The sequence below is a fragment of the Azolla caroliniana genome, unplaced genomic scaffold, assembly GCF_043228905.1.
Source record: "Azolla caroliniana isolate FFs.n. ecotype wild unplaced genomic scaffold, voAzoCaro1.0.p SCAF_263, whole genome shotgun sequence".
Lineage (NCBI taxonomy): Eukaryota > Viridiplantae > Streptophyta > Polypodiopsida > Salviniales > Salviniaceae > Azolla > Azolla caroliniana.
In genome coordinates, this window is record NW_028230698.1 from 15,572 (window position 1) to 32,591 (window position 17,020).

A 17,020-nucleotide genomic window follows, 5' to 3' on the forward strand; every position below is an offset into this window, starting at 1 on the left:
GAAGCATGTGCGTAAGACACAGAGTACACAGTTCGGTAAAACACAGAAAACGCAGAGATGGAAATGGAGGGGAAGACAAAGAGTGAGCAGATAACAGAAACTCAGATTCAAAAAATAATGCTCTATTTTGTACATACTTCATGCTCAGTGAGCACCTTATATACAAGCCCTGACAATCGGGCTGACACAAGTACTGACAGTACTTGACTGCTCATAAATGAGCCTCGACACTAACTCCCAAAATTATTCCTTATGAGGAATACCATACTAACGGTCTTTCGGTTTACGCATCGATACGACCACATTATGTGTACTATTTTACGCACCCAGTCTACGCACTGGGTTACGCACCGTATTACGCACTCAATGTTGAGCTTGTCACTCAACAGTTGGATTCCCCATATCTGAACCAAACAATCATTCACAAAGTTGTGTGAGCTTCCCAAATCAAACAAAAATTGTACGAGAGATCCATTGATATACCCGTTTGCACGTAGTAAATCATTGGGACCCAATACATAGTGAGGGAAAGAATATTGACAATTACTTAAATGATGTGTATAGACCTAAAGGACATTAGGAATCTGACCTTATGGTCTGCAGCTTTAGCTTTGTTGTCGTGCTCTTTTCGTTGGAGCTTTCGACATTGCTCTTTTGTATGACCCTTCTTTTTGCAGAATACACAAAAAGGATATTGTCGCTTACAATTGCGATACATGAATTCGTTGGGTGTCTTGCGTTTCCCAGCGAATTGCGACTGCTTAGTCCCAGGCACTTCGTTGGGTTTGTTGTGGTCCTTCTTCGAAGTGCGTTGATAGTGAAGAACTATTTCAACGACCTCTTCGAAAGATTTTGGATCCTTATCATGCACTATCCAGTGATAGTCTGAATTGGGGATGCCATTGACAAAACAAGCTATTAACCAATTGTCTCCTTCTAGACCCGATTTTTGGATTTGGGTTCTAGCATGGTGGACATAGTCTTCTAGCGAGGAAAATTTCTTGCTAGAGAGGTTCATTAAAGTTTGTGTTGCCTCGGTTCGAGAGGGAGGTTGTAGAAATTGGCCTTTAAAAACTGTGACAAATTATGTCCAGGTATCGGGCAATTTCCCCAAAGTTCGGAGCCCACGCCACTAGGTGGCGGCCTTACCCCCTAGTTCTCGGCCGATATATGCAATCTTCGTACTATCTAGCGTGGGATAGAGCTCAAAATGAGACTCCTGTTGGTCCAGCCACGTGCAGATTGCTTCTTCGGTTATTTCCTTTTTTTCTCCCGTAAATGGCTTAACGACAAGCGATGGTTCACCCTGTCGCTCATCAGGTCTATTAGTCTCACGTTGTAAACTAATGACACATACCTCGAGAGTAGTTTGAGATTGCCGAAGTTCGGTCATCTGTTGAGCGGTGAAACTAAGGTATTTGCTTATTTGTGAAAAATACATCTCAATGGACATTTGTCGAGGAGGATTTCCTTGAGTTCCTTCCGATTGAGCGGATGACATCGGGTCATTATTTTGAGCCATTGAATCATTATTTCTAGCAATGAAATAGGATAAGGTCAGACAAATAGTCATAACATCATGTCGTGATGTAAACATATCAAGGTCAAACATTAATCGATATCATGATCTCATGTCAATACCCCTCTAGACGTATGAGATGAGGTTGAAGATCAGGTTACTATGGTAACACAAAGGTGTTTTAAAAACCATGGGGATGACAAATTAATGTCTTTCCCTAATCTCTATATCGATTTTTTCATGGCGGCTCCCCGAGGCTCAACCATGTATGTTCGCGTCATGAATAGTTTATACACAAAAAAAATGTTAACAATAAACTATGTTTCGGTGCCCAGATATGTAGTTTCGGCTCTTTAAGTCCAATTACGAGGACCCCGAAGTGCACTTAGACCTGAAGTCTAAACATGTGTTATAGTTTATATGTATCAACGGTGTTGTATGGTCTTGGTCATATTTGAACTCGAGACCTCACGAACAAATGCATTAAACACTTGATCCAACCAAGTAGGTTGCTCTTCTTGAATGTTTAATATTTATGCGTATAAGAGATATGCGAGGCATTTACCCATATATGTTTTTTTAAAAGAAACATATATGTCAAGAGTCTTGATTTCCCCCTCATTTACCTCAAACTTTGTTGGTACGTTACCTAACCTCAAGTCTTGTAATTACGATGGCATACTCAAATGAGCCCTCTTTTCGTAGTAGGCCCATGTGGCCCATCACATGGTTACGTCATTACGAATGCCTTTCGTAAGAATGATCTCATAGTGGCATCGCATCCATGTAATGAGGGAGGGATGTTAGATATGTGTGTCATAAGAGCGACCTCACATCAAGTGGGTCAAGCCCTATGATCTCAACACCATTGTGGCTAAGATTATTTCATTACGTAATGAAATCTAAGTCACCAATAAGGATGTCAACAATAAAAATTTGTTGAAAAGGGGATGGTGACAACGCCATTCTCACAAAAATGTGAGGACGGTCACCAAGATCCTTTCCCCAAAAAGGAAAACATTCGATATTTAAATCACATAATAACTTATATACACATATGTATATTATCACATATATACAATCAAATACATATACACGTGACCACATAGGCATATATAAAAGAAGTCGTAATATAAAATAGCCAGAAATGATGTAATCGAGATACGTAATCATATGCATACGACACCAAACACGTAATGACCTCATACACAAACGTAACATATGTTTCTGAACGTAATACGTAATTGAGGTATTAACCTCGTACGCATAATTAATTACCACTACAACATCATTGAATTAATGAAGAAAAAATTACATATGACCATATACATGATTAGAAGAGAGAAGAAAAAATAGAAACAAAAAACAAGAAAGATTACCAAAGTTCCTTTGTTGATCGTTGTCTGGATCAAGGCTGACTGCACATCGATCGATCACCATCAATCAAGAAGACAAAAGACAACAAAAGAAACATTAGAACATGAGATTTGATGCCAACTATTAGAGATATGATCTAATATAAGCGTATGATTAGGAGAAAAGAATGATAGATAGATAGATAGAAAGAAAGAAGAGAGAGAAAGAAGGGTGTCGATCCACCCGACCACCCCCGAGCGAAGGGATCGAGACGAACTTGAGCCTCGATCGGCGTCCCATACCACCGTCGTGGCATCGAGTCGTACCTGGTGTTGGCGCGCTCGCTATAAGAGATGAACCACCATGAAACAGAGTCTCGGCGTAGTTAAAAGATGATGAAATGAGGGTAGATAGGCCTCTTATTTATAGTGATACCCAAGGCCCCCAAGCAAGTTCACACTTGGCCTAATGGGTTGTCTCAATCCCGAGGATTAAAAGTAATCCTCCCCTTCTTTACACTCTCGTTTAACCCTCACACATATCCACGTGTATAGAATACTACGGTAAATTCTCACCACGGGATATTATATGGTCATGCCTGTAACAATACACAATCAAGAAATCAAAGCATGTAAGAAATTGTGCCCAACTTGCCTGTCAACGATTTAAAACTCGAGCATTCTGGAAATATGTTAGGTACTTGTGATCATTATATACAATGATTTCATGGGGAGAACCTTCCAAAAAGTGGCGCCAATGCTCAAAAGAGTCTACAATAGCCAAAAGCTCCTTGTCGTGAATCTCATAATTAATTTCCACAGCTTCAAATTTCCGCGATCGAAAAGCAACTGGATATCATATCCCATTTTCTTTGGGTTGTGATAGGACACTCCCGACTGCAAAATCTGATGCATCAACTTCCAAAATAAAAGGTTTGTCTTGGTCAGCATGGATCAAAATAGGAGATGATGTGAACGTATGTTTTAAGCTTTCGAATGCGTCAACAACACTAGAATTCCATATGAATGGTTGGTTTTTATGTGTTAATTGTGTAAGAGGCAACACCTTCTTTGAGTAGTTCCTGATGAATTGGTGGTAAAAATTCGCAAATATCAAGAAACATTGGACATCATGCATAGATTGTGGTGTTTCCCACTCTATAATTGTTTACACCTTTGCTGGATCCATAGATATTCCTTCTGGTGATACTATGTACCCTAGGAATTCCACTTGATTGCGATCAAAAGTACATTTCTCAAGTTTAGCATAGAGACCATATTCTTGTAATCGTCGTAGAACTTGGTGTACATGCTCATCATGGTCTTCTTGAGTCTTGGAAAATATCAAGATATCATCCAAATAAATGATGGTGAATATATCCAAGAAGTCTTGGAAAATATCATTGGCCATATGTTGAAAAACCGCATGAGCATTTGTAAGACCGAATGGCATAACTGTATACTCAAAATGCCCATATCGAGTGTGAAATGCAGTTTTCCATTCATCAGTCAGACGAATTCGAACTAGATTATAAGCACCTCTAAGATCGATCTTTGTAAAGTATTTGGCTCCATTCAACCGCTCCAAAAGTGTTGATATTAAAGGCAAGGCATACCTGTTTCGAATTGTGATTTTGTTTAATCCTCGATAATCTACGACCAAATGAAGCGATCCATCTTTCTCTTGGCAAAAAATATTGGTGCGCCAACAGGAGATTTGGAATGATGAATAAATCCAATAGCTAAATTTTCATCAATATAGTCGCGAAGAACCTTGAGCTCTACTGGTGATAAACTATAAATGGGTCCCCATGGTGGATCTTTTCCTGGCTGAAGATCAATAGGACAATCATAAGGTTGATGTTTTGGGAGTCTATCAACTTTGTCCTTATTGAAGACATCGTGGAATTCTTGATACTTGGTTGGAAGAAAGGTACTCGACTTTTGTTGAGTTGGTGTTGGCATTGTTATTATCGCAAATATAAACATTTCTTCTTTCTCTCCCTCTTTGCGTAAGTTTTCCAAAGATATTGTTGAGATCTGATGGCATTCTAAATTTGGATTATAAGTAATAGGGAAATTTGATATATGGTTTTTCTTGGATTTTAGGATGACTCGTTTTCTCCAGTCAATATGGGGGTTGTGAAGCTAAAACCAAGGTAGACCAAGGACAATCGGATGCTCTGGACTATGTATGATATTGAATAAGATGACACAAGCTAAATCACCAAGAACTACATGAAATGATTCAGACTCTTTAGTTATATTTCCAGAGGCAATGGGTCAACCATCTATTACTGTGACTGATACTGGACAATGCAATGGTTTTAATAAGATATTATGTGTCAAGGCAAAATTTTGGTCCATGAAACAAGAGTTGGCTCCCGAATCTAAGAGAGCATATGTGAAGACCTGATGACATCTAGAGGTACTAAACTTGACATGTGCAACAAAAACCCTATTAACTGGGTTCGATGAAATGGAACCATTACTATGGATTGACTCTACAAATTTTGGGTTGTCCAACCAAAGGGCTCCTATTTTGGCTAGATTTACTTGTTTAACACCTCATCTAGTTGGCTAAGTACTTCAAAACGATTTGAAGGTATAGGGCTACTATGATTGCTAGATGTATTTGGAGAATCAAGATACAATTTAGTGCTAGCACTTACTTGGTAAACTTGACGCCTAGGTCGATGGGGACAACTTATCGCTATATGTCCTGGACCACCACAATATAAACATAGGCAGTTCGCCCGACGTCTCTGCTTTTTAGCTTTTGTTAAAGGTCCTCGACAACGTGTAGAATCAATTTCCATTGGAGTAGGACCACTTATTGGGCTAGAAATAGGAATCTGCATAGTTCCATATGTAGGTAGTGATGTTACCGATGCATATGTCTGCTCTGATCGAGGTTGAGACCATTGTTGATGCTTAGAGCGTCGCTCAAATAATCGATTGTCACATCGTACAACTCGACTAATCGCCTCAGTAAGAGATTTTGGATCTTCATGAAAAGTGAGAAGCAAGTCTTTCACATCATTACGAAGTCCGTGACGAATTGATCCATCAATGCCTCTTCATCCCAAGGAATGTCACATGCAAGAAGGCGAAAATCAGCCGCATTGGCTGAGGCTGGGCACTCCCCTTGTCGCAACTTTTGAATCTTATTAATAATTGTTCTCATGCTATTAGTATCTCCAAAACAAGGTTGGAACTCTTTGATAAACTCATCAAAATTATCCAAAATAGGGCACTTTTTCTCAAGTAACGACGCAAACCAAGCCAATGTTGTACCGGTTAATAGAGTTCCGACAAACCCTACTCGTGCCAAATATGTTGGATATCGAGTGGGATGCATTTGAAATACTAGACGTACCTAATTTAGAAATCCTCGAAATTGTGATCGAGTACCATTAAACTTCAACGAGAGACTTATCTTGGGTTCTTTTGTCGAATCCGGTGCTTGTAATGCTTGTTGTCACAATATTATTAATGCCACTTCAAGTTGGTGAACCCTTTGAGTTAATTCCTCCTGTTGTTGAGCTTTCTCGACATTCACTTGTTATAAATCCCCGAGCTGCCTTTGATTCTCTTGCTCCAAGGCCATGAACTTGGTGTTCAAACATTCAAGTTCACCTAGAGCGCGCATATATTCTTGTTCACTTACTGCTGCCATGGTTATGAGAAGATAGGATGAGAAGTTCCTTGGAAAAAAAGATTACAATGAAGAAGGTTAGGGATTCTGGTTCAAACTGTCTGGGCCGTAGCCAAAGACAAGTTTAAAAGGAAGAAAAGAATGAGAAAGCATGCCACTTGGCATTCATGCAAGCAGGACACTTGGTAATCATGCGTTAGCCTTTGCGGTAGCAACAATTCACACTATTAGACATGTTTCTTCCTGTAATATAAGAATTTACAATTTAATAAATGTAATATGATGTATCCTAGTGGTTAAAGTTACACATTATCTATGAAGAGGTCATGGGTTCAAATCCTTATTACAAGTCTTGGAGTTTTGGTATATTTTCATGACATTATGGGGACAACCGAATATCCCAAAATCAACGTCGAATGGACAAAACCGAATAAGACGATCATCGACCACCACCAAATAACAATCGGAGGGATAATCGTCAACTGCATTGAGATACGAGGCAATATCAATACAATCCTTGGATCCGGAGGGCCCGGAAATGCAACCATAGTTGCACACACAACACCAATAGAGCAAGGAGAATCTAGTGCAGCGGCGGGATTCCAATGTTTTACTTGTTACAAGCATGACTATATAATATCCCGTGTGAGAATTTACCGTAGTATTCTATACACGTGGATAAAGTGTGAGGGTTAAACGAGAGTGTAAAGAAGGGGAGGATTACTTTTAATCCTCGGGATTGAGACAACCCATTAGGCCAAGTGTGAACTTGCTTAGGGGCCTTAGGTCTGGCTATAAATATGAGGCTTCGCTACCCTCATTGGACACATTATCAGCCACGTCGAGACTCTGACAATTTGGTGGGTCAACTCTTGTAGCGAGCGTGCCAGCACCAAGTATGACTTGACGCCACGACGATGGTATGGGACGTTGATCGAGGCTCGAGTTCATCTCGATCCCTTCGCTCGGGGGTGGTTGGGTGGATCGACACCCTTCTTTCTCTCTTTCCTTTCTTATTTATCTATCTTTTATCCTTATCATATGCTTACATTATATCTTAACTCTAACCATTGGTATCCGAGCCATGTTTATAATGCTTCTTTTGGTAATTGTTTTTTTCTTGTTGGATGGCGATCGATCGATGTACGATCAAGCTTGATCCAGATAGCTATCAACAAAGGAACTTCGGTAACTCTTTCTTCTTCTTTTTCTATTTTTTCTTCTCCCAATTTAATCATGTATAGTTAATGTGTGTTTGCTTTCAATGATTCAATGATGTTGTAGTGGTAATTAATTGGTTGTATATAACGTTTACATATGTGTATGAGGTCAATATGCCGAATTGGATGTGTGGTGTCATCTCCAGTCTCCACATAGCTGGGATGATCGGGTGTCCACAAGTCATGGAACCACTCTCCATGAGGTGTCATGTGGTTCGAGGCACCAATGTTGACAAACCATACGTCTTTTGAGTTCAAGGTGTCGATCAAGTCAGAAACTAACATAGGATTTTCTTTATGCCTCATCATAAACATTCCACCATAATCTTCAAAATCAGTGTTGGTGGCATAGTTAGTGAGTTGCCGGCTTGTGGAGGCCGACTCAATTTTCTTCTTTCGGCACTCCTCCTTGTGGTAACCGAACTTACCACAATAGTCGCATTCCACGTGATTTCTTTGTCGGTTTGGTCTGACATGAAAGCTCCTCCTTCTTTCGAACATTCCATGGTTGTTTCTACTTTCTTGCCGAAATTGGGAGTTGCCTTCATGAGACTGACCTTGTCTGCTTCTCCCTTGTTCGGACGTGTTTTTCTTCGACCAACAACATTGATTGAAGTTCGAAGAAGGAGGGTGGATTCCCTCTTGCTAGGATAGCAATTCTTATTGTGCCAAATCGTGGTGCGAAGCTGTTGAGACATATTTGCACCATTTCTTCTTCATCAACATTGACATTGTTTGAGCCGAGTGAGGCACATAGCTCCTTGATCTTCAAGGTATAACTTGTGATTGGCATGTCCTTTTGTTGGACATTGTTCAACTTTTGGTAGAGTTGAAGCTTGTGTGTGATTACGTAGGCCGTGAAAATCTTCCTAAGATTCTCCCACACTTCCTTCAACATCTTGGATTCTCGAATGTAGTCGAGCATATGGTCATGGACACATGTCGCCAAGCAATACATTACTTGACTTGTTGCTTGCTCTCATGTTGAGTAGTCGGCGTCCTTTGGGTCGGGTTTGTTTTCTTGTGCTCGTTGAATGTAGCCCCAATTGCCTTGTTCGACAAGGTATTGTTGCATCTTGTAATCCCAAGATGAAAAGTTGTTTTGATCCAAATTCTTGTTGGGAAGAGAACTAGACCCATTTGAGTATTCATGATGGTCAACGTAGATTTCCTTCTTCTTCTTTCTCTCAGACACGAGATATGTAGTGGCACTATGATAGTGATGAGCCGGTTCTTCTTGATTCGTCAGTGTAGAACACAACACACAAGGATGGGTTGGATCGAGCCACTAAATCGTTATGATACCATGTAAAGAATCGAGTGTGATTATGTGCAATGGAATAGATTAGAGATGTGGGTTATGTGTGTGTGAAAGAGAGAGAAGAGACGAATAGAGAATAGTGACTACACAAAATAAGAGCATTACATGGGAGATTAACCAACAACTACAAAGCAAGAGGAGGGTGCTTTATATAAGGTCACCCTCTCACTAAAACACTCACTCACTTTCTAGAATCTTGGGGAGTTGGGAATCTCATTAACTACGTGTCATAGAATGTAACTCCTATGACACATTAATTATATTACATAGTGGTGGTTTGTAGCTCTCTAGCATGTTCACACACTAAGATGAGTTGAGCTTGATTCTCAATAGTAATCTATGTACCAAATGTACCCACTATCAACATCTATGTTGACTTCTGCACAAAGAGAAGGTGTTATGTCATAGACCATCCTCTTGAATAGCTCATGCTCAAAGTAGTTGTTAATGATCAAAGTCTCTTCTTTTGTAGATGCATTTCATAGGAATGATTCCCAAAATCAAGGTTTAGCTAGATAAGAGCATGATTAAAAAACTGCAAAGCATGATCTATATGCATTGTACGTGTGAATTTTTCATACTGACTACTAGCATGCAACAAATACCATCTATCAAGCCTTGCATAGTATGAGGAATGGGTGGTGAGATGAAAGGTGAACCCATGAACATGTGGTGCGTCATTTTCCATAAATCAGCCCAATCGAGTGAGCTTTTCATATTACTATTGACATTGTTCCTCTCTCAACATATGTTCTAGTGTTATCACTTGCATTTGGAGAGTTGTTGAAGTCTCCACATATAAATGCATTTTGTGGCCATGAATAAGCACAAATGTCTTGCCAAAATAAAGTTCTTCCCCTTAAGGCATTCAAGGCACATATTCCAACAAAATCATATGTCTCTCCATTTATGATGCATTGCACAACCATCCCCCTCCCACATTGATCATTATAGGCAACCATTGGGTTGGGCTCATATGTTTTATGATCATAAACACTCCATATGTTGTACCTTGAATTGCATAAAAGATGTTAAAAACTCCAAATGGACCACCTTGACCACTGAATTCAACTTGCTTATGTTCTTGAACACAAATTACATGTGCTCGAGAAGAGATAATATAGTTCCAAAATAGTTTCCATTTACTAGGGTTGCAAAGACACACATTGACTTTTTTATGCATGATTAATATGGGTGAAGATATGAAACAAAGCATAGTACTAATCCGATTGCATATTAGTATCACCACCATGCTTATTTGCATGAAGACTAATGTCGGCATTTGATCCTTCTTTGTAAATGTGCACATATGAGCCGCTACTCACCCTTTTCCAGGCTTCTGAGACGGAAGAGAGCATTGAAGCATTAACCTATAAAGATGAACCTTGATTCTTAGGTGCATGCGTGTAGTTCCTCACCACAACGAGTGCCTTGCTTCTAAAGGATTTGTTTGATATTTGCCATCCTTCAATGTTCTCTTTGTCTACATGAGAGGCTTGTCTCAAATCATGCATGTTTGATTGCACATTGCCATTTGTCTGCACGACTTTACTTTTTCCCTTTTTCTTGTACTCTTGGTTTCTAGATGCAAACCATCACTAGATCATGGAGACAATTGCTCATCATGTTTGATATGCATGAGGGCACTAAACTTTGTCATAGCCTTGTTTGACCACACCAACTAGTAGCCTGGGATTCAATGTCAAACCATAAGTAGTACTCCGAGACACATTAGCCACTCATGTTAGGCATGTAAACCATATGAAAGAGTAATCCATGATCATGAAAATGGAGCTTAAGAGTTCTTATTGTTTCTGTTTCAAAACGGATGACATGAATTCGCCGAGAGATTCATCTCATACGATACCTTTTGTTCATTCACTTGAAGCTCTATAGGGGGGTGGGGAGAATCATGAATAGAAGAAGAAGAACCAAGACACCACCAATATGTATAGAGAGTGAGTGATACATATGTATACAATACATATATAGTAAAAAGTCTAATGATGATGTGGTGGTGGTGATGGATGGTGACACAGAACTTAGAAGCAAAACATGGGAGGGATGGATGGATGGATGGGGTGTACTTGTGTGTTTGAATATCACTTACTTTTTAACATAACAAGGACCCTCTTCTTCTTTTTCTCTCCTCTTCTGTTAATGGGTCCCTCTCTCTCTCTCTCTCTCTCTCTCTCTCTCCTCTTCCTATGGCTATGGCGATCTCCTTCTTTAACTCAGAGTAGTTGAACCCTTCTTTCTCAGTTAGACGAATTAGGCAGACATCTCTGCTTTCCATGGGTTTGCTTCTGCTCTACCATACCACATGTTTAAAATCCCTCTCCCAACCTATATATGCTCGAAGCCGTGGTAAAGAATAAGGCCTACGCAAATGCCTGTGAAAGTTACTAATGATCAAAGCTACATATTCATCTCAAGCGTGCAGAGATTAGGGTTTACAAAAGACCTGTGAAAACCACAAATTATCAAGAGCATGGCAGAGATTAGGTTTACAAAAACATTTGAAAAGTGACAGATCTTCAAAGCACAACCCAGATTCGGGTTTTGCTCAAGATCCTTGAAAGCTACAAATTGTTAAATCACGCTAGAGATTAGGGTTTACAAGATACCTTGAAAACCACAATATATAACAATCATGGCAGAGATTAGGGTTTACAACCCAAAATGTACTCGGTTGGTCATAGTTTCATAGAAAGTGTTCAAAAGCATTACCGACTTTCTGGAACCTAATGAGCTGAATTCAGTAATGGAGAGGAAGGCCTCATTCTCCTCGGATCCCCGGGCTGAGAAGAAGATGTATCCATTGGCTGCATCTGAATACAAGCTTTTAGAAGAAATCGGCAAAGGTGTTAGTGCCATCGTCTATAGAGCTAAATGCATCCCTCTCAATGAGTTTGTCGCAATCAAAGCCCTCGATCTTGAGAGATGCAACAGCAGTCTGGTAAGTCTTGTAAATTGTTGATAAAGCATATGAGCTGCAATAAATATCTAGAAAATGAAATGCAAAGGGAAACGAAGACAGAGATGAAAAAGAAGATGATGAAACTGGGTTTGTGAGTGATATAGCCAAATGTAGACATGCATTTTTATCCTCTGTATTTGAAGGTGTTAGAGTTGAAATCTAAATTGTGAAAAATGCTTCAAAACATGACAATGAGATGATGTTTTGGAATGAAATTGGTTGAGAGTCATGTAACCAAAACACTAGACAACACTAGACAACACTTTATCGTTCGCATGCAGAATTTGAAAATGAAGTTATTAAATGTGTTGACTATTTTGACCATGAAGACGAAAATAGCATCAGGTTATGAGTGATATAACTAAAACTTGGAGATAATATAATATAAATATGATTGTAATGTGCATTTGTGGAGGAGGGATGGCTGTTGGAGATTAATGGAGTTAATGCCTTTTCTTTCTTTGAGATGGATAGTAATTTACAATGATTCCCAAACTGGATAGGTATTAGTGCCCATGGACTAAATATCTTTGCTGGCAAAATATTGGGCTGGAGTACTTTGATTCTTAATCATCTTACCAAATTTTCCTAAGATATTGTGATGGCCAAGTAAAGAGACTTACAAACTATAAATTTAAAGATTTTAGGCATAAACTTTCAAAGTAGTAGAAGAGTAGTGCTCGAAATGGGCATATATAAAAGCAATCCAGTGTTTGATCTGTGGCAATCCTGATTCTTTTAACTACACTTTCTTGGAGGAAAACTCACTGAGTATAGAGCCTTGCATTTAGAGCTCACGAAATCACAGGGGCTAGCATTAATGGATCTGATCCGGCAATGAATAGTTTGTCACATGAATGGCTTAATAGGCAAGGGATTGGGTTCAGTTGCAATTACAGATTTACGTGCTACTTTCAGTTGCATGTTTATGTGTCTAAGGGGTCCGTGGATCGTTCTCTGCAATTATTGTTCCTGACTTATGGGCTTCATGGCAACCTATTGCCTTTTCAGTGGTGTTGTCGTGTCTTCTCTCATGGATAACTGGCATAACCTAGGAATGTTTACGAACTTGCTTATATTTATTTTGTTTTGGTATTCTCCAAGATGGACACCATTTCAGTTTGCGAGACAATTGATGTGTATAGTTGTGGTGTATACAATGGCATGCTAGATTTGGATCCTTTCGCACCCCTTGAAGAACTTACCCAGGTTTATCCAAATCATTGCATAAAGCAGCCACAAATGCCTTCCCTCACACAACGGCCAATCCCCCCAAACTTGGTAGAGTAATACAAAATAGTTGGTATGATGAGTAATGTCGTGATACAAGGAGATGCTTGCAGCGTGATGTAACTTGGGGCATTTATACACACAACCAAGCGAGAGCAACCTTCCAATGCCTCGTGAGGAAGAAGAAGAGATTGTATTTGGCTAAATTTGAAGATCATTTGTATTGCTTGTTTCTAGGACAAGAGAGTAAAACAACATGGAAAATGTTTAATGAGAGGCAACCCACCACACAACTGACCTCACCTCAGGTGTGGCAGGAATATGCAAAGGTTCTATATGATATCCCGGGGCAACCTCCTCTTCCCCACCCGAATGCCTCACGCCCACATGAATCAACCTTCTTTACACCACAAAATGTAAGAAATGCCATTGATCGGCTACAATTTGGGAAGGCCCAAGATCATGATGGATTGGTGGGTGAGCACTTTATCTATGCCCGTGACACCTTGCTCCCATTGCTAGCACACATCTTTAATAGAGCCATGTGTGAAGGTTTTCTTACTAGATGGACTCAACATACCGTTGTGCCAATCCTCAAGAGTGGAGACCCCATGATGCCAAGCAACTATAGGACAATCATGATTGGCCATTACTTGGCTAAACTATATGGCTCGATTCTAGAATTAGAATTTAGTATATGGGCGGAGCAAAATGGCTGCCATTCAATTGGACAAGCAGGCTTTCGGAAGGGGTTCACAACTTTGGATCACATATTCACCCTCTAGGCCCTTATTGAGGAGGGCAGAGCCCACAATAAGAGGATTTATTGCTGCTTTGTGGATTTCCGAAAAGCCTTTGACACTGTGCCACGTGCTCAGCTTATGCAGCGGCTAGAAGCCCTTGGTGTTCCTATAGATATGCAATGGGGAATCTATGCACTCTATGAATCCGTGTCAGGAAAAGTGCGGTCTTCTAAGGGCTTGTCAGAGGCGGTGGCTAGCACAATTGGCCTGAAGCAAGGATGCCCACTATCCCCCACACTCTTCAGTCTCTATATAGATGAGGTATCACAGTGCATAGAGAGATTTGGGGGTTCCGGAGCACACCTAGTAGGTATAGCTATACAAATATTACTATATGTTGATGATATTGTGCTGATTTTTGACTCTCCGGAGGGACTACAAAGACACCTAAATGCCTAAAAACTATTTTGTACAGACAAAGGTTTGTCAATCAACATGAATAAAACTAAAGTGATGGTGTTTAACACCACCCAAGCATGGGTAACAAGATCAGAACCAGAATTCTTCTTGGGAGAGGAAAAGGTGGAATACACATGCTCCTACACATACCTAGGAGTAATATTTACAGGACCTAGGTTTTCCTTACAGGAGGCCGCTTGTGCTTGAGTTTCTCGTGCATATGCAGCCCTTGGTGCTCTCGAGAGACAATGTGCACATTGGCAGTTCCAAGAGCCACGGACTAAGCTATGGTTATTTGATACACTTGTCACACCAACTCTTCTCTATGGAGTAGAGACATGGGGACCGAGTCTTAACAAGGCAAATCATTGGAAAGATTTAGAGATACCTTTAGTGTCAATGATTGCTTGCATGATAAGGAGCAAAGCATCGGCGCCCCACGATATAATCCGGGCAGAGATGGGAGCAACACCTATGATAACCGAGGCGTTGTTCCGATCAGTGACATTTATCCAATGTCTTTGGGAGCTCCCTATACGAAGGTACCCAAGGTTGGCACTTATGTCATCAAAACAACTGGCTGAAAATGGAGATAGTCATTGTTGGTATGCTGAAATGCAGCAATGGTTCGAGTCACATGGCATGAGTATAAATGTACTACCCCCGTTCCAATATAGCGTGGACTGTCCCCATTTAAATATGATCAAAGTGGAAAAGAATAGAGTGATCCAAAGTGATATTATTAACTTGGAAAACAAGATAACATGGATCAGCCCCAAAATACCACTTGGTACAAAGATGGTCCACTATAAGACACACTTCTTAAAGGTAAAGAGGGATGTTTGACAGATCAGCTATTGAGAGATGATGTTCAGCAAACAGGACTGTAGTAGAGATGAGAGTAGAGACACGCAGATCTTTGGTGTACCCAACCGCCTTGATTGGTACACAAGAAAAAAGAAGGTTATTATATTAGTTAACCTTACATAGAAAGTGGTGTGTTCACATTATAAAAGGAGGTGTCCTGTCCAAGTGAACAATGTGTTCACATATACGAATAATTACCTAATTTGTGAACTACGGGCCTTTACACCTAACAACCTCCCACTTAAAGGTCCGATGTGAACATTCAAGTAACTCCCACTAACTGTATGCAATGCTCATGTTGAGCTTTGCCAAGACTTTTAGTGAGAATATCTGCAGGATTATCCTGTGTTTTGATCTTGGTCAATGTGACTAGACCATCCTCCAAAACTTGTCTGATAAAGTGATGTCGCACATCAATGTGTTTGGTGCGCGAATGAAACATGGCATTCTTAGCCAGATACACAGCACTCTGGCTATCACATCCTAACACAGGAGTACTAATAGACATGCCAAGATCTTCACCAAGTCTGCTGAGCCATATAGCTTCCTTTGAAGCTTCTGTAGCTGAAATATATTCAGCTTCAGTAGTACTCAGTGCTACAATCTTTTGCAATTTGGAGCACCAAGACACTGCTCCACCAGCAACTGTAAATATATACCCGCTAGTAGACTTACGTGTATCCAAGTCACCTGCCATGTCTGCATCACAATATCCCTGCAAATTTAATGCACCCTTCCCATAGCATAAACATTTTCTCTGTGTACCTTTAAGATACCTGAAAACACACTTGACAGCCTCCCAATGTGTTTTCCCGGGATTAGACATATAGCGACTAACAACTCCCACTGCATAAGCAATATCTGGACGAGTAGCTACCATAGCATACATTAGAGAACCTCATGCTGATGCATAAGGAATTCCCTTCATAGCATTGATTTCCATCTCATCCTTTGGACAATCAGCCTTGCTGAGTTTAAGATATGACGGCAAAGGAACTCCAAGGGACTTTGCTTCTGCCATATTAAATCTGTTAAGCACTTTTTCAATGTACTTTTCTTGTGACAAAAACAACAATTTGTCTTTTCTGTTTCTACTGATTCTCATGCCCAAAATATGCTCTGCATTTCCCAAATCTTTCATAGAGAAGACCAATTTCAGTTGATCTTTTAGAGCATCAAGACTAGTCTTTCTTTTCCCAGCTAGCAACATATCATCCACATATAGAACAAGTATGATAGGACTGTCATCGATATCCTTTTTCGTGCATAAACAATGATCTGCATAGCTACGATCAAAGCCTTGAGAAAGCATAAAAGTATCAAACTTCTTATACCACTGTCGTGGTGCTTGTTTTAGGCCATACAAGCTACGTTTTAGTTTGCATACCAAATGCTCCTTGTTAGAGACTACAAAACCCTTAGGTTGTTTCATGTAGATCTCTTCATCAATATCACCATGCAAAAAGCGGTCTTTACATCCATTTGGTACAACTCCAAATTAAGCATTGCAGTGAGAGCAAATAGCACACAAAGTGTGGTCATCTTCACAACAGGAGAGAAGACCTCTTGGAAGTCAATACCTTCCTTCTGTGCATAACCCTTGGCAACTAATCTTGCCTTGTATTTTGGTTTCCCTTCAATTTCCTTTACCTTATAAACCCACTTATT

The 17,020-nt window shown here is 40.0% G+C and overlaps 1 pseudogene; it reads left to right on the forward strand.

Annotated features, from left to right (window-relative positions):
• Positions 1 to 14,494: 14,494 nt before the first annotated feature.
• On the forward strand, positions 14,495 to 15,331 carry LOC147848670 (uncharacterized; annotated as a pseudogene).
• Positions 15,332 to 17,020: the final 1,689 nt, after the last annotated feature.